This window comes from Ranitomeya variabilis, chromosome 4 (genome assembly GCF_051348905.1).
Source record: "Ranitomeya variabilis isolate aRanVar5 chromosome 4, aRanVar5.hap1, whole genome shotgun sequence".
NCBI classification, from domain to species: domain Eukaryota; kingdom Metazoa; phylum Chordata; class Amphibia; order Anura; family Dendrobatidae; genus Ranitomeya; species Ranitomeya variabilis.
Window position 1 is genome coordinate 201,649,351 of NC_135235.1, and position 26,479 is coordinate 201,675,829.

The following is a 26,479-nucleotide window of genomic DNA, read 5'->3' on the forward strand; positions in this document are numbered from 1 at the left end:
TGTGCTGAGTGCGGGCGGCTGTGCGTGGCGCTGCTGGGTGCGGGCGGCTGTGGGTGGCTGTGCTGGGTACGGTGGCTGTGCTGGGTGCAGCGGCTGTGTGTGGCTGTGGGCGGCGGCTGTGCTGGGTGCGGCGGCTGTGCTGGGTGCGGAGGCTGTGCGTGGCTGTGCTGGGTGCAGCGGCTGTGCATGGCTCTAGGCGGCTGTGGGCGGCTGTGCTGGGTGCGGTGGCTGTGCTGGGTGCGGCGGCTGTGCTGGGTGCGGCGGCTGTGCTGGGTGCGGCGGCTGTGCGTGGCTGTAGGCGGCTGTGCTTGGCTGTGGGCGGCTGTGCTGGGTGCGGTGGCTGTGCTGAGTGCGGCGGCTGTGCTGAGTGCGGGCGGCTGTATGTGGCGCGGCTGTGCGTGGCTGTGCTGGGTGCGGGCGGCTGTGGGTGGCTGTGCTGGGTGCGGCGGCTGTGGACGGCTGTGCTGGGTGCGGTGGCTGTGCTAGGTGCAGCGGCTGTGCGTGGCTGTGGGCGGCTGTGCTGGGTGCGGCGGCTGTGCTGGGTGTGGCGGCTGTGCGTCGCTGTGCTGAGTGCGGTGGCTGTGGTGGGTGCGGCGGCTGTGCGTGGCTGTGCTGGGTGCGGCGGCTGTGCTGGGTGCGGTGGCTGTGCTGGGTGCAGCGGCTGTGCGTGGCTGTACTGGGTGCAGCGGCTGTGCGTGGCTGTAGGCGGCTGTGCGTGGCTGTGCTGGGTGCGGCAGCTGTGCGTGGCTGTACGTGGCTGTGCTGGGTGCGGCGGCTGTGGACGGCTGTGCTGGGTGCGGTGGCTGTGCTGGGTGCAGCGGCTGTGCGTGGCTGTAGGCGGCTGTGCGTGGCTGTGCTGGGTGCGGCAGCTGTGCGTGGCTGTACGTGGCTGTGCTGGGTGCGGCGGCTGTGGACGGCTGTGCTGGGTGCGGTGGCTGTGCTGGGTGCGGCGGCTGTGCGTGGCTGTGGGCGGCTGTGCGTGGCTGTGCTGGGTGCGGCGGCTGTGCTGGGTGCGGCGGCTGTGCATGGCTGTAGGCGGCTGTGCGTGGCTGTAGGCGGCTGTGGGCGGCTGTGCGTGGCTGTGCTGGGTGCGGCGGCTGTGGACGGCTGTGCTGAGTGCGGCGGCTGTGCGTGGCTGTGCTGGGTGCGGCGGCTGTGTTGGGTGCGGCGGCTGTGCTGGGTGCGGCGGCTGTGCTGGGTGCGGTGGCTGTGCGTGGCTGTGGGCGGCTGTGCGTGGCTGTGCTGGGTGCGGCGGCTGTGCTGGGTGCGGCGGCTGTGCTGGGTGCGGTGGCTGTGCGTGGCTGTAGGCACCTATGCGCGGCTGTGCTGGGTGCAGCGGCTGTGCGTGGCTGTAGGCGGCTGTGCTGGGTGCAGCGGCTGTGCGTGGCTGTGCTGGGTGCGGTGGCTGTGGTGGCTGTGCGTGGCTGTGATGGGTGCGGCGGCTGTACTGGGTGTGGCGGCTGTGCGTGGCTGTGAGCGGCTGTGCGTGGCTGTGCTGGGTGCGGCGGCTGTGGACGGCTGTGCTGGGTGTGGCGGCTGTGGGCGGCTGTGTGTGGCTGTGCTGGGTGCGGCGGCTGTGCTGGGTGCGGCGGCTGTGCGTGGCTGTGCTGGGTGCGGCGGCTGTGCTGGGTGCGGCGGCTGTGCTGGGTGCGGTGGCTGTGCGTGGCTGTAGGCGCCTGTGCGTGGCTGTGGGCGGCTGTGGGTGGCTGTGCTGGGTGCAGCGGCTGTGCGTGGCTGTAGGCGGCTGTGCTGGGTGCGGCGGCTGTGCTGGGTGCGGCGGCTTTGCGTGGCTGTGCTGGGTGCGGTGGCTGTGGTGGGTGCGGCGGCTGTGGGTGGCTGTGCTGGGTGCGGCGGCTGTACTGGGTGCGGCGACTGTGGGCGGCTGTGTGTCGCTGTGGGCGGCTGTGCGTGGCTGTGGGCGGCTGTGCGTGGCTGTGGGCGGCTGTGCGTGGCTGTGCTGGGTGCAGCGGCTGTGCTGGGTGCGGTGGCTGTGCTGGGTGCGGCGGCTGTGCGTGGCTGTGCTGGGTGCGGTGGCTGTGCTGGGTGTGGCGGCTGTGTGTGGCTGTGCTGGGTGCGGCGGCTGTGCTCGGTGCGGCGGCTGTGCTCGGTGCGGCGGCTGTGCGTGGCTGTGCTGGGTGCGGTGGCTGTGGTGGGTGCGGTGGCTGTGGACGTAAGTGGCGTAAGTAACAAATAGCTGTGGCATGAAGTGCCACAGCCTCATGGCACAGCAATTTGTTACTTGCGGAGGGTGAGTATACTTACCTGTCCCGTTCCACCGACGCCATTCCGGGCCATGAATATCCCCCTGCTCCCAGAATCGGCGCCTGCGCAGTCCGCGCTTTCCGGCACCATTTTCTTGAAGACACACTGCAATGTGTCTTCAAGAAAATGGCGCCGGAAAGCGCGGACTGCGCAGGTGCCAATTCCGGGAGCAGGGGGATAGTCATGGCCCGGAATGGCGTCGGTGGAACGGGACAGGTAAGTATACTCACCCTCCGCCTCCTGGCTCTTCCCTGTTTCTCTGTTGGAGATCGCGGTGTGCGTTCAGCGCTTACGCATACCGCGATCTCCTGGGAGCGTCGCTCTGTGGGGTCCAGACTGCGCCGGCGCTTGCGCTTGCGCAGTCTATAAAGGCTTCGGACAGAGTGACGCTCCCAGCGTTATATTATAGATATATATATATATATAATAAATATGTGTATGTATATGCAGCGCCCCAGGGTCCTGGTCGTTGCAGTAATATCATTTTCCTCTAGGGGGAGTTACGTTTGAAGGCAATAAAGGAGATCTCTACTCCAGTCCACCAGGGAGAGCTATGCTCCTGTTTATTAGGGCACTCTTCACAATTAGGTAAAACTGGTGGTCTGGATAGGAAGTTAGGCAGAAGCGAGCTGGGCTTCACCCAGTGAGCTGCTATCTGAGCTCTGCTCAGGTAGTGGGTCCCTGACAGGGGTGGGATCCTGTCAGAGGCCTAGACAGAAGGCTACGGAGCTGTGCCTGCCCGACGTGCGGCAGCATCCTAAGAGACACGAACAGCGAACTGTATTGTAGAGGGTGAGAAACGAAGTCATAGCAAAAGGAGAGGAAACCAGAAGGAGTTCTGCCCTGCACAGGCTGCCTCCTTCTGAGGCGCAGGATCCGGTAGCCGGAACACCGAGTGAGCAACAGTCCTTTATGCCTTGCTCCAGAGACTGGCAGGACAGCTAATTTTAAGTTACTGATCCACCATATACCCAGGAGGCACAGTGGCAACTTGTGGAGGCTTGGGCGTGCTGGAGTCCCTGTGAGTGGCCTCGGGCCACCAGTCATACGGGTTGTTCTATCCATCTGGGGGACAGAGAGAGACACAACATCTAGAATATCTACAACAGTTGTGAGGACCATATGAGAGGCTCAGCAGTAAGGTACTACAACACCCAGGCACTAGAGGAAGGCTACTGATTTCCACCTGGATAAGAGGACTCTGGACTTGCCTCCAAACCGGCTGGATTCTGCCTACCCTGTGATCTGGTGCTCTGGACTGTGGATGCTGAAGCCTTCAGTAAAAAGGTAAAGAGACTGCAACCTTGTGTCCTCGTTCTTCTCTGCGTCTCACACCATCCACCATCTACACTCTGGGAAGCCCTGGGGATACACTTCACCTGTGGGAAGGTATACCATCTAGCTGCAATAACATCACCCCAGCGGACCCCTTACAGCAGCATCGGTCACCCTGACCGAATACCACAGGTGGCGTCACGAACATTTCCCCTTTAAAGACCTTTCCCTTATTTCAACGGACTTCCCGAGGGCCACGGACCGGGTCAGCCAGCGTGACATCCCCCTTGAGAACCGAAAGGCCCGGTACCGAGTACCCCTAGCCCTTGGGGACGCTCCATATATACAGTACAGACCAAAAGTTTGGACACACCTTTTAATTTAAAGATTTTTCTGGATTTTCATGACTATGAAAATTGTACATTCACACTGAAGGCATCAAATCTATGAATTAACACATGTGGAATTATATACTTATCAAAAAAGTGAAACAACTGAAAATATGTCTTATATTCTAGGTTCTTCAAAGTAGCCACCTCTTGCTTTGATGACTGCTTTGGACACTCTTGGGGTATATATATATATATATATATATATATATATATATATATATATATATATATATATATATATATATATATAATATAATGTATATGTTTATATATAAAATCTATAAAAAAAATATATATATATATATATATATATATATATATATTTTAATATATATTTTTAAATTACTTCATTTTAGTTGAGGAAAAGTATGGTGGGGGATGATTTCAGTTTATGGTTTTTATTCTCATTGTGTAATACATAAAAATAAAATTACCTTTCTTTTTCTTTATAGAACCTACAGCTGACCTTATTGTAGTCATTTGATATACTATATACTACTAAACTTTAGTATTGCAGGCTGGGCTTTATAGGATCGTAAAGATATCGGAAGCCGGTTTCTTTAGGAAACATCCAGCTGCTGCGGCACCTCACACGACATGAGTGGTTGGCTATTGGTGCCATAGTCAGCACATGAGGAATATCAAACCACTTAAACTCTGCTGTCAGTGATTGTTTGTGGCGTTTGTGCATTTGTACTGACAGCAACTATGGTTCATGATGGACAAGCGAATTAATTAACTATGGTTTATATGAACTCAGAAACAGTATATTTTTTACTATAGGAGGTAAAAGCAATACGGTTTATTAAGCTCCTACGGGTTCTAGGAAAAGATAACTCACAGCTGTATTCAACACTGCACATGATATTGTCTGTATGACAACAATAAGATATTGATCTAGACAGTGTGATATTCGGTACAATAAGCTCGACCAGTGTGTATATGTTTATTGGCAAATTTGGTCCTGCTCAAATGTTCTCATAGAGTTATCCTTTTTGTTACCCAAGTGTTTATCTGCCTCTCCTCTCTGATTGTTTCGTATTCAGAGACCAATAGTGCTGCCATTTCACATGTTTCCGTGTGCTGTTTTTGTAGATTGTTTTTCCTTTTCTGTGTTGGGTTCCTAGGGCACAGTAATTCACTGGGGTTCCTTTTCTATTTTTGTATTTTGTTCTAGTGTATATGACATTTTTTGATGAACCTATTAAAGGTTAAGTTTTACAGTATCCAATTGCTACTATCCGTGAAGTGACTTGAGCAGTGAGTGCATCATTGCATGTTCTATGATGAGGCACAGCACAAAGTCACTTGACTGTTGCAGCCCTTCTCAGGCCGCGGTGGGCCGGCATCTGGTGTAACGACAGAGCATCAATTCCTGTCTCTACACAGACCAAGTAGCAAACTGGACTGGATCCTTTAAAAATGTCATTCACATAATGTGGGTTTAAGGGGTAGCGTTTCTCTTTGTGGAGAGTGCAAAGCCAAGCCCGGCATGTCAGAGTGAGGAGACTTACCGTATATGCCATGCATTCTCCTCTTGGAAATTAAATATGCAAATTGTCTCATCAGAAAGGAAGAGTACTAGAACTCTTAGCGCCACCTATTGGAAGCGACAATCCTAAAAGTCAATATAGACTCTTTAACGATCCCTGCAAAATCACTTAGGATAAAAGCCAAACCAGAATCTCAATTTGCAGAAACAGTGTTTCAGGATGTTGCCCTTCATCAGTGCAAAGTATGAGATCTGATTTGGCTAGGTGAGAAGCTCTGAGAATTAGCATATATAATTTTCCAGAGGTGCATGTATGGCTTCTAAGTCTTCTCACTCTGACATGCCAGGCCTGGCTTGTCACTCTCCACAAGTAAAAATGTTACCCTTAGACCTCAGTCCAGAGCCTCTCACCTATCAAGATAAGATCTCATGCTTTGCACTGATGAGTGGCAACACCTTGAAACAGTGTCCGCAAATTGAGATTCTGGTTTGGATTTTGTCCTAAGTCATATTTCAAGGCTCGTTAAAGGGTTGATATTGACTTTTAGGATTGCTGCTTCCAATACGTGGTTCTAGAGTTCTAGTCCTCTTCTCTCTGAAGAGACAATTTGCATATTCACATGGTTTAATATGAACAGGTCCTTATTAACGAAAACTGAGTTATATATTTTTTTATTTTCGTTGGGGATGACTTATAAGTGTTCCGTATAATAGCTCATTGGCACTGATGACCTCTGCCCGCTTTTATTATGGGTTGTTGGTTCTTATCTGGCCATTACATTTACATAACTGTGGTCTTTGATTTCTGGTGGGAACTAGAGAATGGCGGTGGATAAGTATTACATTCTATTTCTGCCCTGTACTATTTTTGGAGCCGTGACACAGGCTGAAGCCAAACTGTTACAGAATTACTGTTTTATATTACACTTACCTACTTCTGAAATTGACACTCTTTGACGAATTAAGTTATGATCCGGAGAAGATTTTTTGCTTTATTTTGTCAAAAAAGGGCAAACATGCAAAAATAAAATCCAGAAAATCATAAATTATATACATTTATTTGCATTTTGCAGTGAGAAATAAATATTTGATCCCCTACCAACCATTAAGAGTTCTGGCTCCTACAGACCAGTTAGACGTTCCTAATTAACCCATTACCTGCATTAAAGACAGCTGTCTTACATAGTCACCTTTATAAAAGACGCCTGTCCACAGACTCAATCAGTCAGACTCTAGCCTCTACAACATGGGCAAGACCAAAGAGCTTTCTAAGGATGTCAGGGACAAAATCATAGACCTGCACAAAGCTGGAATGGGCTACAAAACCATAAGTAAGATGCTGGGTGATAAGAAGACAACTGTTGGTGCAATAGTAAGAAAATGGAAGAAATACAAAATGACGACATCGATCTGGGGCACCATGCAAAATCTCACCTCGTGGGGTATCCTTGATCATGAGGAAGGTGAGAGATCAGCCCAAAACTACACAGGGGGAACTTGTTAATGATATCAAGGCAGCTGGGGCCACAGTTACCAAGAAAACCATTAGTAACACATTACGCCGTAAAGGTTTAAAATCCTGCTGTGCCCGAAAAGGTCCCCCTGCTCAAGAAGGCACATGTGCAAGGCCCATCTGAAGTTTGCCAATGAACACCTGGATGATTCTGTGAGTGATTGGGAGAAGGTGCTGTGGTCAGATTAGACAAAAATGAAGGTCTTTGGCATTAACTTAACTCGTAATGTTTATAGGAAGAGAAATGCTGCCTATGACCCAAAGAACACTGTCCTCACTGTCAAGAATGGAGGCGGAAACATGTCTTGGGGTGTTTCTCTGCTAAGGGCACAGGACTACCTCACCACATCAATGGGAGAATGGATGGAGCCATGTACCGTAAAATCCTGAGTGACAACCTCCTTCCCTCTGCCAGGACATTAAAAATGGGTTGTGGCTGGGTCTTCCAGCAAGACAATGACCCAAAATGTACAGCCAAGGCAACAAAGGAGTGGCTCAAAAAGAAGCACATTAAGGTCATGGAGTGGCCTAGCCAGTCTCCAGACCTCAATACCATAGAAATCTTATGGAGGGAGTGAAAGCTCCGAGTTGCGAAGCGACAGCCTCTAAATCTTAATGATTTAGAGATGATCTGCAAAGAGGAGTGGACCAAAATTCCTCCTGACATGTGCGCAAACCTCATCATCAACTAAAAGAAACGTTGGACTGCTGTGCTTGCCAACAAGGGTTTTGCCACCAAGTATTAAGTCTTGTTTGCAAAAGGGATCAAATACTTATTTCTCCCTGCAAAATGCAAATACATTTATATCTAATATATAAAGCTGAATGTGTGTATTTATGTATGTGTGTATGTATGTCCGGGATTGGCATCTGAACCGTCGCAGCTACAGGCACAAAATTTTGCACAGTCACACGTCTGGACCCCGAGAGCGTCATAGGCTATGTTGTGAGGTGAAATTTTAACCCCGCGCTTTCCAATTCACCAAACAATTTTGCCCCTATCTACATAATGGGGAAAAAGTGAAAGGAAAAGTGTTGGAGGCGTCGCAGCTACAGGCACAAAATTTTGCACAGTCACACGTCTGGACCCTGAGAGCGTCAAAGCTATGTTGTGAGGTGAAATTTTAACCCCGCGCTTTCCAATTCACCAAACAATTTTGCCCCTATCTACATAATGGGGAAAAAATGAAAGGAAAAGTGTTGGAGGCAAATTAACAGCTGCCAGATGTGAACAAGGGGGACTTAAAGAATGAGAGCGATGGCGCCAAAGAGTATATACTGTACAGTTGCTAAGGTGGGGCCCCGACATGGGATAATCACCACACCACCACGGGGATATGAACACACACACAAAATGCGCCACACACTACCACGTGCTCAAACACAGTTGTAGCGCCCCCACTGCCGCAGGGCCGAGGGGTACCCGGTACCGGGCCTCTGAGTCTCTGCTCTGGGGTTGTCACGGTGGCTAGGCCCGGTCCGTGACCCTGCCGAGGGGCGCACAGTGAATGATGTGACGGATGTAGATGGTGCGGTGCAGTAAATAACGAGGACACCAGGTTGCAGTCTCTTTACCCCTTTACTGAAGGTTTTAGAGACCTCAGTCCAGAGCGCGGTCCACCGGGCTGTCAGAGACCAGCCGGTCCAAAGGCATATCAGGAGTTCTCTTTACAGGTGGGAATCAGTGTCTACCTTCTAGCGCTGGGTGTTGTAGTCCTTCCCTGCTGAGCTCCCGGGATAGTCCTCACAACTGAATCTGTCTGTCTCTGATGTTCGTTCTCTCCGTCCCCCCAGGTGATATGGTAGGACGCACCCGTATGATGGGGTAGGCCTGGAGTTCTTCCGGGACCCTAGAGTCACCCCTCTCCCACAGCTGCCTCCGTTGTTTGCTTAGGTGATTTGTGTGAGACAGCCAACCTATAATTGGCTGCCCTGCTGTGGTTTGCAGTAGTACTTAGAGTCTCTTACTTGCTCGGCGTTCCGGCCACCGACTGTTTGCGCCTCAGAAGGATGTTGCCTCGGTCTAACAGCACGACTCCTTCTGGTCCTAATTCCTCTTTACTGTATTCCCGTTGTTCACTGGTTATTTCTGCTCTTAGGAGTCTGCCAGGATCCCATCCCTGACAGGTCCTCTCACCAGCTCTTCCCAGTTACTTCTCTCTGTCTCCCTGTCCAACCCCCAGTTTTACCAGAGTGTGAGGAGTGGCCTACTAGATAGGACCACCCCCCCTGGTGGCCGGAGTGTGAAGTGTAGTGAGGTGTTACCTGATCAGAGAAACTCCTTTAGTGCAATCAGACGTACCATAGCTCCCCATAGTGGCGGAGCCACAGTACTGCAACGACCAGGACTCTGGGGCGCTGCACTCCCCCCCGGTTAAATCCAGTACTCCGGGACTGGGAAAACAAGAACAACAATACATGTTAGCAGGAAACACACAAAATTTTGAAATAGCATAAACAAGTAAACATAACAGTGCTTCCCTTTATGGGAGGTGAGAACTCTTGAACGTTGCGAAAGTTAGGTCATGCACAGTTTATGACTCTCAGTCCAGTGGTCGAAACGGCGGGGACCCCGGGTAAACAAAGGGGTCCCACCTTTGGAAAGTTTTTGAGCAATTCACCGTCCATTACTCTATTGTCCATTTTACAACCTGTAACAAAAATATGTACACAAACATTTTCAACTAGATAGCAGCCCTTATCAATACCTCCAAGTTTTGTAGCGGAGGGGAGTTTGGTTCTGAGTGCTGCGTGTGGACCTTCGCAGCGCAGGGGTTGCTATTGGCCTAACAGGGCCCGCTATGCTTGCTACCGCTGGTGTAGTGCACTGTCTTCTAGCTACACTTCTAGTGAGTCTGGGTAGCACTGGCAGGTTGGGGCTCTCTGAGCTGCTGCTATCAACAGTGGGTACAGCAGATTCACCGATAGCAGAGGGAGGATTTGCCGGTTCAACGGTTGGCATGGCATCTTCAGGTAGGGCTTGTTGAGGTAGCGGGACCGGATGATCTGGTACCACCATTGTTTCTGGTGGGTCCGGCTGTTGAAACATTAGAACAGGTACCACGATGGCTTGATTTATCTGAGTCCAGGACTGGGGAAAATCACCAAGGACGGTATGGATCATCTTCTCCTTTTCCACTGGCGGGGAGATTTCCGGGGCCATGTCCCTCTCTCTCAACTTATCGGGGCAGGCCTTAAGGTGATCCCTGGATACCGCTGTCGAAGTCTCCCCTCTATCCTTGCTGATGAGACAGACCTTCGTGTTATCGAAGTCGGATGGCAGGATGGTATACGGTTCCGCTTCCCATTGGTCATCGAGCTTGTGTAATCTCCTCTTTCGTTTAAGTACTTGTTCACCAGGGGACAGGGGAATCGCAGGAGCATGTTGGTTGTAGTCCCTTTCTTGTTTTTGCCTAGCCTGGGCGAGACTTCTTTCTACACACTCCTGTACCTCGCGGTACCTTCGCTGCCTTTCTGCATCCCAATTGGCATCCGGCGAGGTATCTTCGGGTACTAGGACCCCCATGTCCAAGTCAACGGGTAACCGACTAGATCTTCCTCGCATCAGGTACGCTGGAGTACAGTTGGTGGAACTTACTGGGATGTGATTGTACATATCCACCAAGTCAGGCAACTTTATTGGCCACAGGTTCCGTTCCTCCACAGGCAAGGTCTTCAATAAATCGATTACCACTTGGTTCATCTTCTCACACATCCCGTTGGTTTGAGGATGGTACGGTGTGGTTCTGATCTTCTTACACCCATACAGTTGACAGAATTCTTGGAACACTTCCGCTTCGAATGCAGGTCCCTGATCAGTCAGTACCTTCTCTGGGTAGCCATGGGGCCTACAAAAGTGCTGCTGGAAGGCCCTGGCGGCAGTCCTGGCCGTTAGATCCTTGACAGGTACAACCACCAAAAACCTGGAGTAGTGGTCCACGATGGTAAGGGCGTAGATATAGCCCGACCGGCTAGGTGTCAGCTTCACATGATCCAGCGCGACCAGTTCGAGCGGCCGTTTGGTGATGATAGGCCGCAGGGGAGCCCGTTGACTGTCACGGTCCTTCCTGCGCAGACTACATGGACCACACTCCCGACACCACTTCTCAATGGTTCTCTTCATGCCAATCCAATAGAACCTCCCTCGGAGGAGCCTTTCCAGCTTCCTCCATCCGAAGTGTCCGGCTCCATCATGGTAGGCTCCCAGAACCATGGGCGCATCTCGCCGTGGCACCACTATCTGCCACACCAATTCATGAGTACGTGGGTCGATGCTCCTCCTGCACAACTTGCCATCATGGATAAACAGTTTGCTTCTCCCCTTCCACAGCTGTTGGGTCTCTTGTGGGTCATCTGGGCCAGGGTGCGACCCTGCCTGCGTCAAGAGCTCTTTCACCCGACGGACCACGGGGTCACCATCCTGGGTTTCCGCCCACCCGTGATGGGGCAGGGGATTCAGCGTGTCATCCGGTTGGTTCTTGTGCCTGTTCTTCACATGATGAGAGCTCTGAGTGGCTTTGGGGCGATGGAATGCAGGCAGCTCCACCTCTTCAAGTGCCTCCGGGTCTTCTCCCGCTTCTGGCAAATTGGGCATTCGGGACAAGGCATCGGCATTAGCATTCTCGTGTCCTGCCCGGTACTTGATGGTGTAATCGTAGTTGGACAGCCGGGCCATCCATCGCTGCTCCAAAGCCCCGAGTTTGGCAGTATCCAGATGCGTTAGCGGATTGTTGTCCGTGAAGATGGTGAATTTCGCAGAGGCCAGGTAGTGTTTGAACCTCTCTGTCACTGCCCAGACAATGGCAAGGAATTCCAGCTTAAAGGAACTGTAGTTGTCAGGGTTCCTTTCCGTGGGACGGAGTTTCCTGCTGGCGTAAGCGATCACCCTTTCTTTGCCTTTCTGGACCTGAGACAGCACGGCTCCTAATCCCACATTGCTGGCATCTGTGTACAGCACAAACGGTTGGTCGTATTCGGGGTAAGCCAGTACCTCTTCTCCCGTCAGTGCCGACTTCAAACAGGTGAAGGATTCCTCCAGCTCCTTGTTCCAATCAAAGGGGGTGTTCCTCCCCTTGGTCTTCTTTGGTTGGCCCACCAACAGGTTTTGCAAGGGTGCGGCCTTCTTGGTGAAGTCCTTAATGAACCTTCGGTAATAGCCTACCAGCCCGAGGAACTGCCGGACTTCGTGGAGGTCACTGGGCTTTGGCCAGTCCTTGATCACTGTGACCTTGTCGGGGTCTGGGGCCACTCCTTCAGCGCTCACCACATGGCCCAGGTACTGCACTTTAGGTTTCAGCAGATGACACTTGGACGGTTTCACCTTTAAGCCGAAGTTGGACAGGGCTTCAAACACCTCGGCCAGGTGCTTCAGATGGTCTTCGTAGGTCTTAGAGAAGACAATGACATCATCCAAATACAGCAGCACAGTTTCAAAGTTCATGTGTCCTAGGCAGCACTCCATCATCCTCTGGAACGTCCCGGGAGCATTGCACAATCCGAAGGGCATGTAGTTGAACTCGCAGAGACCCATTGGTGTCGTGAAGGCCGTCTTCTCTTTGTCCGCCTCCGCTACATGAACCTGCCAGTACCCACTGGTGAGATCTAAGGTAGAGAAGTAGTTAGCAGATTTTAAGGCAGCCAGAGACTCCTCTATCCTGGGCAGTGGGTATGCGTCCTTATGTGTAATGCGATTCAACTGCCTGTAATCAACACACATCCTCATGGTACCATCTTTCTTTTTAACAAGGACTAACGGAGCTGCCCAGGGGCTACAGCTGTCTCTCACCACCCCAGCCTCCTTCATTTCCCGCAGCATGTCCTTGGCACACTGGTAATGAGCTGGGGGTACAGGGCGATATCTCTCTTTTATGGGTCGGTGATCTCCCGTGGGGATGTGATGTTGGATCCCTTTCACCTGCCCAAAATCTAAGGGGTGTTTGCTGAATACCCGCTCGTACTCGTGTACCACCCTGTAGGCCCCCTGTTTTTGATGGGATGGGGTAGAGTCAGTGCCCACATGCAATTCCCGACACCAGTCTTTCGAGTGCTCTGCAGAACCTTTGTTCTCCGCCACGTTTGACGGGACCAAGGGTTCAGGTGTCTGTATCACACTATTATTGACAGTGAACAGTTTGGCGAGCGTGGTATACTTGGTGAGGTGAACCTCTTCCTCCCCACAATTGAGGACACGTACGGGCACTCTCCCCTGGCGGACGTCGACCACCCCCCGGGCTGTCAGAACACTAGGCCTATTGTCTGAATATACGGGTTCTACCAAGGCCTGGTAGTCCTTACCCCTGAGGCCTATGGCTGCCCGACACCATATTAACATCTCACTCCTGGGGGGTATCGCGATGGGGTTTGAATCACTCATAGTGACACGACCAATCTCACCACCAGTCAGCTCTACCTGCTGTCTCTGCATCAGAGCTCTGATTTCCTTCTGCAGGGCCCGTTGCTCGCTGTGGCCAGCGGTTTCTGCCACCTGTTGCAACAAAACAATAACTTCTGCAAGACAATTTTCTATAACATTAGTACCAAGAGTCATCATGGGATTACATTCTCGACGATCAATATCAACAATGACAATCCCTTGGGCTTTCAATTCCACCCGCCCCACCTTGATGGTGACCTCCTTATACCCCACTTGTGGCAACGGCTGACCATTACTGGCTATTATGGTGAAATCATCGTCAGGGCCACGAGTAATATCAGCGTCCTCCCAATACTGTTTATAAAGCACGTAAGGTATAGTCGTCACCTGAGAACCGGTGTCCAGCAAAGCGTTCAAGGGGATTCCATCAACCACTACAGGGAGAACTGGTCGTCCTCCAATATACTTGGTTCTCCAGTGCTGCGGGCCTGACCATCCTGCTCCTGGGGGTTGGCCCTTTGCCCCAGGGGTTTCTCGTTTAAAGGACAGTACCTTGCAAGGTGGCCCACCTGGTGACATCGGCGGCAGATGGGTCGTCCGTCCTGATGGAAGCGATCGCTGTCCCGGCCTCTGGTCGGTGGGGTCCTCTTCTGTCGCGTCCAGGGGACATCTTCTGGTCCGGAGGCTAGCTGGATCTTTTCCTTGGGGGCCTCCTGTAGGGACTGCACCGTCCGGGCTAGGGCAGCAACGCTCTTGGTTAGCTCTTGCATCTGGAGGCGAAGTCCTGCAGGGGAGTCGTCCTCGAAGCTCTGGGCGTCGGCCTCCACGGCAACTGGGGTATCCGATGAGGATGAGGTACCCTCATATCCATACTAGCATCATGCGCTGCTTACAAGCAGAGGACGGCTGCTGGAGTACCCACTGCTCTTCACTCTGTGCGTGGAGGGAAGTGAGTATTCATTCATTGCTATTTAGTAGCAGGCACAGTAGCAACAGCCGCCGGCTTCCTGCGGCGACAGGGCGATTACGTGTGCCGCTACTTAAGTGAATGAATATTCAGTGCACTCCATGCCCATGGGAGTGGAAAGAAGTGAACATTCATTTCTGTTAAGTAGCGGGAACACGTGATCACTCGACTGCAGCAGGAAGCAGGCGGTTGCGACTACTGTGCACGCTATTAAAGAGCAATGAATACTCACTGCCAGCGCAGTGAATATTCATTTCTCTTTAGCAGTGACCACAGGCTTTAGCCGCAGCTGCCAGCTCCTGCCTCCTGTGAACTGCTGCTCTGCCGCTACTGTTCCCCTTCCATCTTGTGGGACCCTCACTCGTGTATAAGCCGAGGGAGGCTTTTTCAGCATAAAGTGCTGAAAATCTCAGCTTATACTCGAGTACATATGGTAATTCCTTATTGCTTCATTTCATTGTTAGGAAACATTATGATGGTATTGTTTACTCAGTATGTGGCGGTATTCATTCACTACACAATCACGGTTATCAGTCACGCTGTGGCGGTATTGTTCAAGATTGTTATGGTGTCATTTTCAGTCACTATTGTAGTTATTTGATAGTATTGAATCACTTTATGATCTTTTGTTATTACGCTTTGGCAGTATTATTTATTCACTGTGCTGTAGAATATGATGGTGCTATATAAGCAAGTATAATAAATTCACCACATTTTAGCATTATGCAGTCCTATTACAGTGCATCCAATATTTATGCTGGCATTAAATTAAAGAGGTTGTCCAGGCAAAATGAAACTTTTTTTCAGGGGACTGGATACGTAAAAAATAACAAACTTAGTCATACTCACCTACCTGGATCCAGTGCAGGTCGCTATATGGTCTGTGAAGAGTCAGGAAGCGGTGATGTAATTGTTCCATCAACTGACCTTTGATTGACCGCAGGGGTCAAGTGACTTGATTATTAACAAGCTGGGTAAGTAATCCAAGATAAATCAAATGGATAGTAGCAATTGGATACTATAAAACTTAACCTTTAATAGGTTCATTAAAAAATGTCATATACACTAGAACAAAATACAAAATTAGAAAAGGAACCCCAGTGAATTCCTGTGCCCTAGGAACCCAACACAGAAAAGGAAAAGCAATCTACAGAAACATGTGAAATGACAGCACTATTGGTCTCTGAATACGAAACAATCAGAGAGGAGAGGCAGATAAACACTTGGGGAACAAAAAGGATAACTCTATGAGAACATTTGAGCAGGACTAAATTTGCCAATAAACATATACACACTGGTCGAGCTTATTGTACCGAATATCACACTGTCTAGATCAATATCTTATTGTTGTCATACAGACAATATCATGTGCAGTGTTGAATACAGCTGTGAGTTCTCTTTTCCTAGAACCCGTAGGAGCTTAATAAACCGTATTGCTTTTACCTCCTATTGTAAAAAATATACTGTTTCTGAGTTCATATAAACCATAGTTAATTAATTCGCTTGTCCATCATGAACCATAGTTGCTGTCAGTACAAATGCAGCAAGATATAATAGAAGCTTCCAAATCTTAAAAAAGCATTCATAACCGCAAAAAGCACACATATACGGAGGGAACCATGCTTCCTCATCAAATTCTATGAGCATTCCGTAGTGGTCAGTTTTGCGGACTATCAATTAATTTATTTGCTCTTAATGCTCCATTTGCACGCTGATAATGCATGGAGCCATATAAACAACAGCCCACAAATGTGGGTAGATCTCACCGCAGATTGAAGAAATGTTGTCTCATGGTGCAACCTTTCAAAGGCGGTGAGATAAAAATGAAGCCTCGAATATAAATAGCGTCTCCCGAAGCATTTCATCCTTATGGAATCATCAGGGGAGTCTCAAGATCTGCGTTGGCTGCCTTACTGGTCTCCCCAATTCTGTGAAATTTAAAGATTTAGACTGTCGGCACGTCAGGGAAGCCCCGCCTTTGGCGTGTGACGCGTCTCAGGGTCATGAAGATTACTTCCGGTATGATAGGGGCACTCGTCAGGAGTCATGGACCGCAAACATCACAATGAGGTGAAACGCAGGCGTCCAGACCTATAGCTTATCCGCCCTCATACCCATGTGTAGGGACGTATGTCATGCGCTGGTAAGTATCTCCCCAGGCAGGAAAGTCCCAATTTGTGCCGCTCATTAAATGGATGTCTGCCTGTGTATAACAGACATTACTTATGAGATACCAAAGATTCGAAGTGAAGGACAGCATCCAATCCAGGTGAAGACAAAAAACACTTTATTGTGCCATAAGTGCAACGTTTCAACCTCAGAGGGTCTTTATCAAGCATTAGGACGAGCAACCACTTTATGAATTTATTAAGATCCTGTACATCTTTTTCATTGGGAGTTTATTCAATTTTTTCTTCCACACAGTAGTATCATCTCTCTCGTCCTATGCCTCAATTGTCATCGGTTTTTTCTTCTAGTGTGGCACATCTGGTCTGTGTTTACCTCTGTTAGTGTCATTGCAATAAGGTGCTAAGTGAACGCTGAATCATGCCTTTGTGGGTTTAAGACGGTGCTGATACCAATCGCATCCGCCTTATTTTGCATGCTTATCTCATAAGTAATGTCTGTTATGTCACATCCATACATAGACTAAGTGTGAACAGGTGCTGAACCTAGAGTAACCAACTCGTATACAGTCAAGTAAAAAAGGCAGCACACTGCAGCGCTAAGACATGCAAACATGAAACCTGAACTGCATTACTGCACTTGAAATATGAAAAATAAAAGCGTTTAGTGCATAAAAATGGCCAAGGAGGGGTACTGGACCTGCTGCAATTAAAACACCTGAGGCTAGGAGGCGGAGTGCTCGGTCAGAAGGCTAAATAATATATTTGAAAAAACTGACCGTCACATCCATACATAGACTAAGTGTGAACAGGTGCTGAACCTAGAGTAACCAACTCATATACAGTCAAGTAAAAAAGGCAGCACACTGTAGCGCTAAGACATGCAAACATGAAACATGAAAACTGAACTGCATTACTGCACTTGAAATATGAAAAATGAGAGCGTTTAGCGCATAAAAATGGCCCTCCACAGAGATAGAGAATATGAGTCTAGGAAGAGGTTTTCACAGGTACCCTTTCACATGGAGACATTTATTCTCAGCGAGGAAGGCAAGCGTAGGACCTGATATAAGAGAGATGCCGTAAAGTGGCTATCAGGTACACATAAAATTGGCCATTTTTATGCGCTAAACGCTCTCATTTTTCATATTTCAAGTGCAGTAATGCAGTTCAGTTTTCATGTTTCATGTTTGCATGTCTTAGCGCTGCAGTGTGCTGCCTTTTTTACTTGACTGTATATGAGTTGGTTACTCTAGGTTCAGCACCTGTTCACACTTAGTCTATGTATGGATGTGACGGTCAGTTTTTTCAAATAAAACAATAAGATATTGATCTAGACAGTGTGATATTCGGTACAATAAGCTCGACCAGTGTGTATATGTTTATTGGCAAATTTGGTCCTGCTCAAATGTTCTCATAGAGTTATCCTTTTTGTTACCTAAGTGTTTATCTGCCTCTCCTCTCTGATTGTTTCGTATTCAGAGACCAATAGTGCTGCCATTTCACATGTTTCCGTGTGCTGTTTTTGTAGATTGTTTTTCCTTTTCTGTGTTGGGTTCCTAGGGCACAGTAATTCACTGGGGTTCCTTTTCTATTTTTGTATTTTGTTCTAGTGTATATGACATTTTTTGATGAACCTATTAAAGGTTAAGTTTTACAGTATCCAATTGCTACTATCCGTGAAGTGACTTGAGCAGTGAGTGCATCATTGCATGTTCTATGATGAGGCACAGCACAAAGTCACTTGACTGTTGCAGCCCTTCTCAGGCCGCGGTGGGCCGGCATCTGGTGTAACGACAGAGCATCAATTCCTGTCTCTACACAGACCAAGTAGCAAACTGGACTGGATCCTTTAAAAATGTCATTCACATAATGTGGGTTTAAGGGGTAGCGTTTCTCTTTGTGGAGAGTGCAAAGCCAAGCCCGGCATGTCAGAGTGAGGAGACTTACCGTATATGCCATGCATTCTCCTCTTGGAAATTAAATATGCAAATTGTCTCATCAGAAAGGAAGAGTACTAGAACTCTTAGCGCCACCTATTGGAAGCGACAATCCTAAAAGTCAATATAGACTCTTTAACGATCCCTGCAAAATCACTTAGGATAAAAGCCAAACCAGAATCTCAATTTGCAGAAACAGTGTTTCAGGATGTTGCCCTTCATCAGTGCAAAGTATGAGATCTGATTTGGCTAGGTGAGAAGCTCTGAGAATTAGCATATATAATTTTCCAGAGGTGCATGTATGGCTTCTAAGTCTTCTCACTCTGACATGCCAGGCCTGGCTTGTCACTCTCCACAAGTAAAAATGTTACCCTTAGACCAGAGCCTCTCACCTATCTCACCTATCAAGATAAGATCTCATGCTTTGCACTGATGAGTGGCAACACCTTGAAACAGTGTCCGCAAATTGAGATTCTGGTTTGGATTTTGTCCTAAGTCATATTTCAAGGCTCGTTAAAGGGTTGATATTGACTTTTAGGATTGCTGCTTCCAATACGTGGTTCTAGAGTTCTAGTCCTCTTCTCTCTGAAGAGACAATTTGCATATTCACATGGTTTAATATGAACAGGTCCTTATTAACGAAAACTGAGTTATATATTTTTTTATTTTCGTTGGGGATGACTTATAAGTGTTCCGTATAATAGCTCATTGGCACTGATGACCTCTGCCCGCTTTTATTATGGGTTGTTGGTTCTTATCTGGCCATTACATTTACATAACTGTGGTCTTTGATTTCTGGTGGGAACTAGAGAATGGCGGTGGATAAGTATTACATTCTATTTCTGCCCTGTACTATTTTTGGAGCCGTGACACAGGCTGAAGCCAAACTGTTACAGAATTACTGTTTTATATTACACTTACCTACTTCTGAAATTGACACTCTTTGACGAATTAAGTTATGATCCGGAGAAGATTTTTTGCTTTATTTTGTCAAAAAAGGGCAAACATGCAAAAATAAAATCCAGAAAATCATAAATTATATACATTTATTTGCATTTTGCAGTGAGAAATAAATATTTGATCCCCTACCGACCATTAAGAGTTCTGGCTCCTACAGACCAGTTAGACGTTCCTAATTAACCCATTACCTGCATTAAAGACAGCTGTCTTACATAGTCACCTTTATAAAAGACGCCTGTCCACAGACTCAATCAGTCAGACTCTAGCCTCTACAACATGGGCAAGACCAAAGAGCTTTCTAAGGATGTCAGGGACAAGATCATAGACCTGCACAAAGCTGGAATGGGCTACAAAACCATAAGTAAGATGCTGGGTGATAAGAAGACAACTGTTGGTGCAATAGTAAGAAAATGGAAGAAATACAAAATGACGACATCGATCGTCATGCAAAATCTCACCTCGTGGGGTATCCTTGATCATGAGGAAGGTGAGAGATCAGCCCAAAACTACACAGGGGGAACTTGTTAATGATATCAAGGCAGCTGGGCCACAGTTACCAAGAAAACCATTAGTAACACATTACGCCGTAAAGGTTTAAAATCCTGCTGTGCCCGAAAAGGTCCCCCTGCTCAAGAAGGCACATGTGCAGGCCCATCTGAAGTTTGCCAATGAACACCTGGATGATTCTGTGAGTGATTGGGAGAAGGTGCTGTGGTCAGATTAGACAAAAATGAAGGTCTTTGGCATTAACTTAACTCGTAATGTTTATAGGAAGAGAAATTCTGCCTATGACCCAAAGAACACTGTCCTCACTGTCAAGAATGGAGGCGGAAACATGTCTTGGGGGTGTTTCTCTGCTAAGGGCACAGGACTACCTCACCACATCAATGGGAGAATGGATGGAGCCATGTACCGTAAAATCCTGAGTGACAACCTCCTTCCCTCTGCCAGGACATTAAAAATGGGTTGTGGCTGGGTCTTCCAGCAAGACAATGACCCAAAATGTACAGCCAAGGCAACAAAGGAGTGGCTCAAAAAGAAGCACATTAAGGTCATGGAGTGGCCTAGCCAGTCTCCAGACCTCAATACCATAGAAATCTTATGGAGGGAGTGAAAGCTCCGAGTTGCGAAGCGACAGCCTCTAAATCTTAATGATTTAGAGATGATCTGCAAAGAGGAGTGGACCAAAATTCCTCCTGACATGTGCGCAAACCTCATCATCAACTAAAAGAAATGTTGGACTGCTGTGCTTGCCAACAAGGGTTTTGCCACCAAGTATTAAGTCTTGTTTCCAAAAGGGATCAAATACTTATTTCTCCCTGCAAAATGCAAATACATTTATATCTAATATATAAAGCTGAATGTGTGTATGTATGTATGTGTGTATGTATGTCCGGGATTGGCATCTGAACCGTCGCAGCTACAGGCACAAAATTTTGCACAGTCACACGTCTAGACCCCGAGAGCGTCATAGGCTATGTTGTGAGGTGAAATTTTAATCCCGCGCTTTTCAATTCACCAAACAATTTTGCCCCTATCTACATAATGGGGAAAAAATGAAAGGAAAAGTGTTGGAGGCAAATTAACAGCTGCCAGATGTGAACAAGGGGGACTTAAGGAATGAGAGCGATGGCGCCAAAGAGCGATGGCGCCAAAGAGTATATACTGTATAGTTGCTAAGGTGGGGCCCCGACATGGGATAATCACCACACCACCACGGGGATATGAACACACACACAAAATGCGCCACACACTACCACGTGCTCAAACACATATACCACCCTCAGCGCACATTTCACCACACATACACCAACCTCGCCACATAAAAGTTGAAACACAAAAGTCGCAGCTCAAAACTCGCCACACGCAAAACTCTCCACATGCAAAACTCGCCACACGTGCAAAACTCACCTCATGGAAAACTCGCCACACGCAAAACTTGCACACGCGGAAAAATTGCCACATGCACAAAAGTTGCAATACATGCAAAAGTTGCCTCACACAAAACTTGCACATACTCAAAAGGCACCACACATAAAACTCGCCACGCGCAAAACTCGCCATGCGCAAAACTTGCTGCACACAACTTGCTACACTAACCTGTCACATGCAACTCGACACACAAAAAGTTGCTACACGCATGTTGCCACACAAAACTCATCTCTCAAAAGTCGCTACATGCATGTTGCCACACGCAACTCAACACACACAACTTGACACACGAAACTCGCCCTAAAACACACACAAGTCTGGTATTATCCTTCAAAAATAAAAATCTGATTAATAAGCTGAAAAACTACAAGAGCAACAAATGTACCATATAGGAATCCGGCAGCTGTCAGTCACATGACCAGTCTATTATGTGTATGTGTGAGCTAATATATACTGCCAGGGGGTCGGCTTACTGTTGGCTGGAGATTTATCAGGCTGCCAATTTAGCTTTCAAATACTGAGGTAAAAATACTGACCAAATAACGTGTGAACGAGGTCTAATACAGGAGGAGATGACATACAGATATATACTATATACAGGAGGAGATGACACACAGGTATATACTATTTACAGGGGAGATGACACACAGGTATATACTATATGCAGGAGGAGATGACACACAGATATATACTATATACAGGAGAGATGACACACAGGTATATACTATATAGAGGAGGAGATGACATACAGGTACATACTACATACAGCAGGAGATGACATACAGGTATATACTATATACAGAAGGAGATGACACACAGGTATATACTATATACAGGAGCAGATTACCTACAGGTATATAGTATATACAGGAGGAGATGACATACAGGTATATGCTATGTATAGGAGGAGATGACATACAGGTATATACTATATACAGGAGGAGATGACACACATATATATACTATATATAGGTGAGATGACACACAGGTATATACTATATACAGGAGGAGATTACATACAGGTATATACTATATATAGGAGGAGATGACATACAGGTATATACTATATACAGGGGAGATGACATACAGGTATATACTATATACAGGAGATGACATACAGGTGTATACTATATATAAGGGAGATGACAAACATGTATATACTGAGGTGAAAATGAGAGGTGTGAGGTGAAAATGAAAAGGTGTGAGTGCAATATGAGAGGAGTGAGGGAAAATAGTGGAGTGATCGGAAAATGACAGATGTGAGGTCGAAATGACAAGTGTTAGGGGGGAATGAGAGGAGTGAGGAGGAAAATAAGAGGAGTGAGGGGGAAAATGAGAGGTGTGAGGGAGAAAATGAGAGATGTGAGGGGGAAAATGAAAGATGTGATGGGGAAAATGAGAGGCGTGATGGGAAAATAAGAGAAGTGAGGTGCTATAACTAACCACAGATATTTACTATGCCCAGGCAACGCCGGGCTCTTCAGCTAGCTTAGATTTACAATCTCCATGCTTTTCTCATGGTCAACTTTATGTGGCCTGTTCAAGAGTTGGAACAGCCAAAAATCTGTTTGTCTTTGCACCTGAAGGAAAAACTAAGAATGTCGTTTATCAAAAGGCTCTCGAATAAGTAGTAGAAGATTACTTCACATTACTTGGCCAATTTAGTTAAATCTGTGTGGAATATCTCTGGTGTTGAAATATATGTTGTACAATGCTTCTATTAGCTTAGTTTTTGCCTTTTAATAATTAAATTTCTATCTATTTGGTTTGTGTTTTTTTTGTGCAGAATAAATTTTTGTTAATACATTCTATTTTGCTAACAGCAGTTATTACCCCGGGCGAAGCCGGGTAGTACAGCTAGTAATTTATACAATGTGATTTTCTGGATTTTATTTTTGATATTCTATCTCTCAATATTAAAATTAACCTACCTTAAAATTACAGACTGTTCATGTCTTTGTAAGTGGGCAAACTTGCAAAATCAGCAAGGGATCAAATACTTATTTCACCCACTGTAGATACAGTAATAGAGCCAAACTCCGTACATAGGTACAGTAATAGAGCTAAGATCAATGCATAGATCACAATGCACAGACTGACCGCACATCTGAACCGAGCGTGACGACTTCATATGAGGCTGTCACGCTCGACTAAGGAGGTGTGCGGTCAGTCCGTGCATTGTGATTCGAGATTAGGCCAATGATCGCTGATGTCTGAAAGAGCCCTTAGTCTGGCAGAACATGGATTCAGCAGGGATGCCACGTGCTGTCCATTTTTCTCACAAACCCATTCACTGAAATGGATAAATTTAGTATGCAAATCGGAAAGCAATTGAACCCTTATTCGGGAACGTTAAAGGCATGTAGGGGACAAAGGACTCATCTGAAAAAAAAAATGGTTATGAGGTGTATGTGAAAATCTAATTGGGTAATGTGGCTATGTTATCTAGTTACTGGGCTACATATAATCTGGAGAGCTGGCGACCTCTGTCATGGCCAAGTCTATTTTTCTTTTCACTTTCGCTTTTCATTTTTTTTACCAAGAGAGCAAATTGTGTTTTTCTCAGACCAACAAAGTCGCGTGAGAGAATGTTTTTTTCATGGTGAGTTGTATTTTGCGATGACGTTATTATTTAATATTATGTGTAACATATTGCAAAGCAGAAAAAAGATCTTTGTGAGCTAGAATTAAGAAAAACAAACCCCTATCATTTACACAATAGCTTTTTGAGTTTGTTTACGGCGCATTTAAGATTGACATGGTAAATTTGTTCCCTGTGTTAGTACCACAATGGTGATACCGAATTTATATAGTTTACTTACCGTTTTCTGTTTTACTACTTTCAAAAAAAATTTTTAAATGGTTTGGATTTTTCACACTTTGTGTTCACTAAATACGAGCGGATCTGGCAAAATTCTAATTCACCTGTTCGAATGGATTTTGAATTCGATTCACCGACAAGTTATTCTCCACAAATGTAGTAATGTCCTTTATTATGCTCTGGGAAATCTTCAAACCCAGAGTTTAATAAATGTAAAAAATAAAAGAAATCCTTATATTCACCTCACTGCTCATCTGTACTGCCCCACCGCTCTTCACTGTCACCCGTCCAGTCGTCACCTCATCTTCTGATCACAGCTACGAGCATTGAAATCTCCCCTCATGCTAGGCCAGGACATTAGGCTCTGATAAGGCCTGGGAGGATTCTGTGGCATGAAATGTCACAACAAGTGCTGTGGCCTTGCTTGCGCATATGAACAATTGGGGACACCAACACCCACGGCAGCAATGAGAATATGTGACGATAAGTGGCGGTGAGGAGCAGAGGGACCAAAGAAGTGCGCACACATAGTGGCAAAGGTCCAAGCAGTGTTTGCTTTGGGAAGCAATCACTGTCAATCTAAAGCTGGGGAAGTTTACAAGTATGCAAATAAGGGGGTGTAACGGTACACTGAAATTTTGGACATGATGCACTGAAGTCCCCTCATTTGCATACAAATAAAAAGCTATTTCCTCTAGCACAGGTATAGTGATATTATGAATTTTAGAGACCCCCCTCTCTGTCTACCCACTTAGATGCTGTTATAAGCAGATGTCAGCTGTATAATGCATGTAGAAAAGCTGCGGAGACACCATCACGTGTTTCTCAACGCAAGCAATGAATAGCCAGGTCTTTCACCGGGAAGGAACAACCATGGGAAGGGCAGCATCCAATAAAGGAAAACCACGTAAGCCAAATCATGGTATCCATCCACAGACATCTGTTTAAGGGTATTTGCCCCTCATCAGTGTGGAGTAGGAAACTGGCTATTAGGAGTAGTGCCTAGTGAAAAGATTCTAAACATAAGGGTGAATGACCTCGTGAAGATCAAAACATCCAACACGCGGAGACACCATCACGTGTTTCTCAATGCAGTGATCCAGAACACTGCCCCATCCCTGATGGGAAATATGCAAATGCATGTAGAAAAGCTGCGGAGACACCATCGCGTGTTTCTCAACACAAGCAATGAATAGCCAGGTCTTTCACCGGGAAGGAAAAACCACGGGAAGGGCAGCATCCAATAAAGGAAAACTACCTATGCCAAAACATGGTATCCATCCACAGACAGCTGTTTCGGGGTTTTTACCGCTCGTCAGTGTGGAGTAGGAAACTGGCTATTAGGAGCAGTGCCTAGTGAAAAGACTAAAAACAAAAGGATGAATGACCTTGGGGATATCAAAACATCCAACACCGCGGAGACACCATCACATGTTTCTCAACGCAGTGATCCAGAACACTGCCCCCATCCCTGATGGGAAATATGCAAATGCATGTAGAAAAGCTGCGGAGACACCATCACGTGTTTCTCAACGCAAGAAATGAATAGCCAGGTCTTTCACCGGGAAGGAACAACCATGGGAAGCATCCAATAAAGGAAAACCACCTATGTGGTATAATAGCTGCATAATGGTCACGATGTGATGGTCTCAAGTAAGGGAGATTGGCCTAACAATGTCCCTGGATCTGGGACCATAACTATCATTGTCCCAGGGGTACTCTTGATGGTAGAGAGGTCTGGGACTCCAACCTAACTATGCTCCTGTTAAACTCTAAGCTGTCCTCTCCCCCACCTCATGAGGCATGGGACAGAAATGTAAGGGAAACTAGACACAAATACAAACGGGTAACTGAAACCCTGGATCTGGGACCATAACTATCATTGTCCCAGGGGTACTCTTGATGGTAGAGAGGTCTGGGACTCCAACCTAACTATGCTCCTGTTAAACTCTAAGCTGTCCTCTCCCCCACCTCATGAGGCATGGGACAGAAATGTAAGGGAAACTAGACACAAATGCAAACGGGTAACTGAAAACCACTATCATACAAACCACTCACCAGAAATAAGGAGGAGGACAGAGAAAGATAGGAATAAACAAACTAAATAGGAATAAGGAGGTAAAGACTCACAAAATTACTGCACACAAAACACTCCAGCAACTACTCCCAACTCCAACACTACACAGCTCTGCACTTCCAGGAAGAAGATTGTTTCACGAGCAAGGAAGAGACTCCCAGAGATAGTATATGTAGGGATAGGAAATTATATCACTAGCTGTAATCTGAGAGCAACAATGCTGTATGTTCCCAGTCAGCATGGGAAGGTCATTAACCCTTTCAGCACTAATGAAAAGGAAATTATTTTAAAATAGGACACGAATCACACCATCTCTGCAATTCATTAATAGTTGTGACCTTATAACTCT

At 47.1% G+C, this 26,479-nt stretch overlaps 1 protein-coding gene across 1 annotated transcript in view; it reads left to right on the plus strand.

The window, feature by feature from the left end:
- Window positions 1-26,479, plus strand: part of FLT3LG (fms related receptor tyrosine kinase 3 ligand) — a 107,917-nt gene that overhangs the window by 29,877 nt on the left and 51,561 nt on the right. The window lies entirely within an intron of this gene.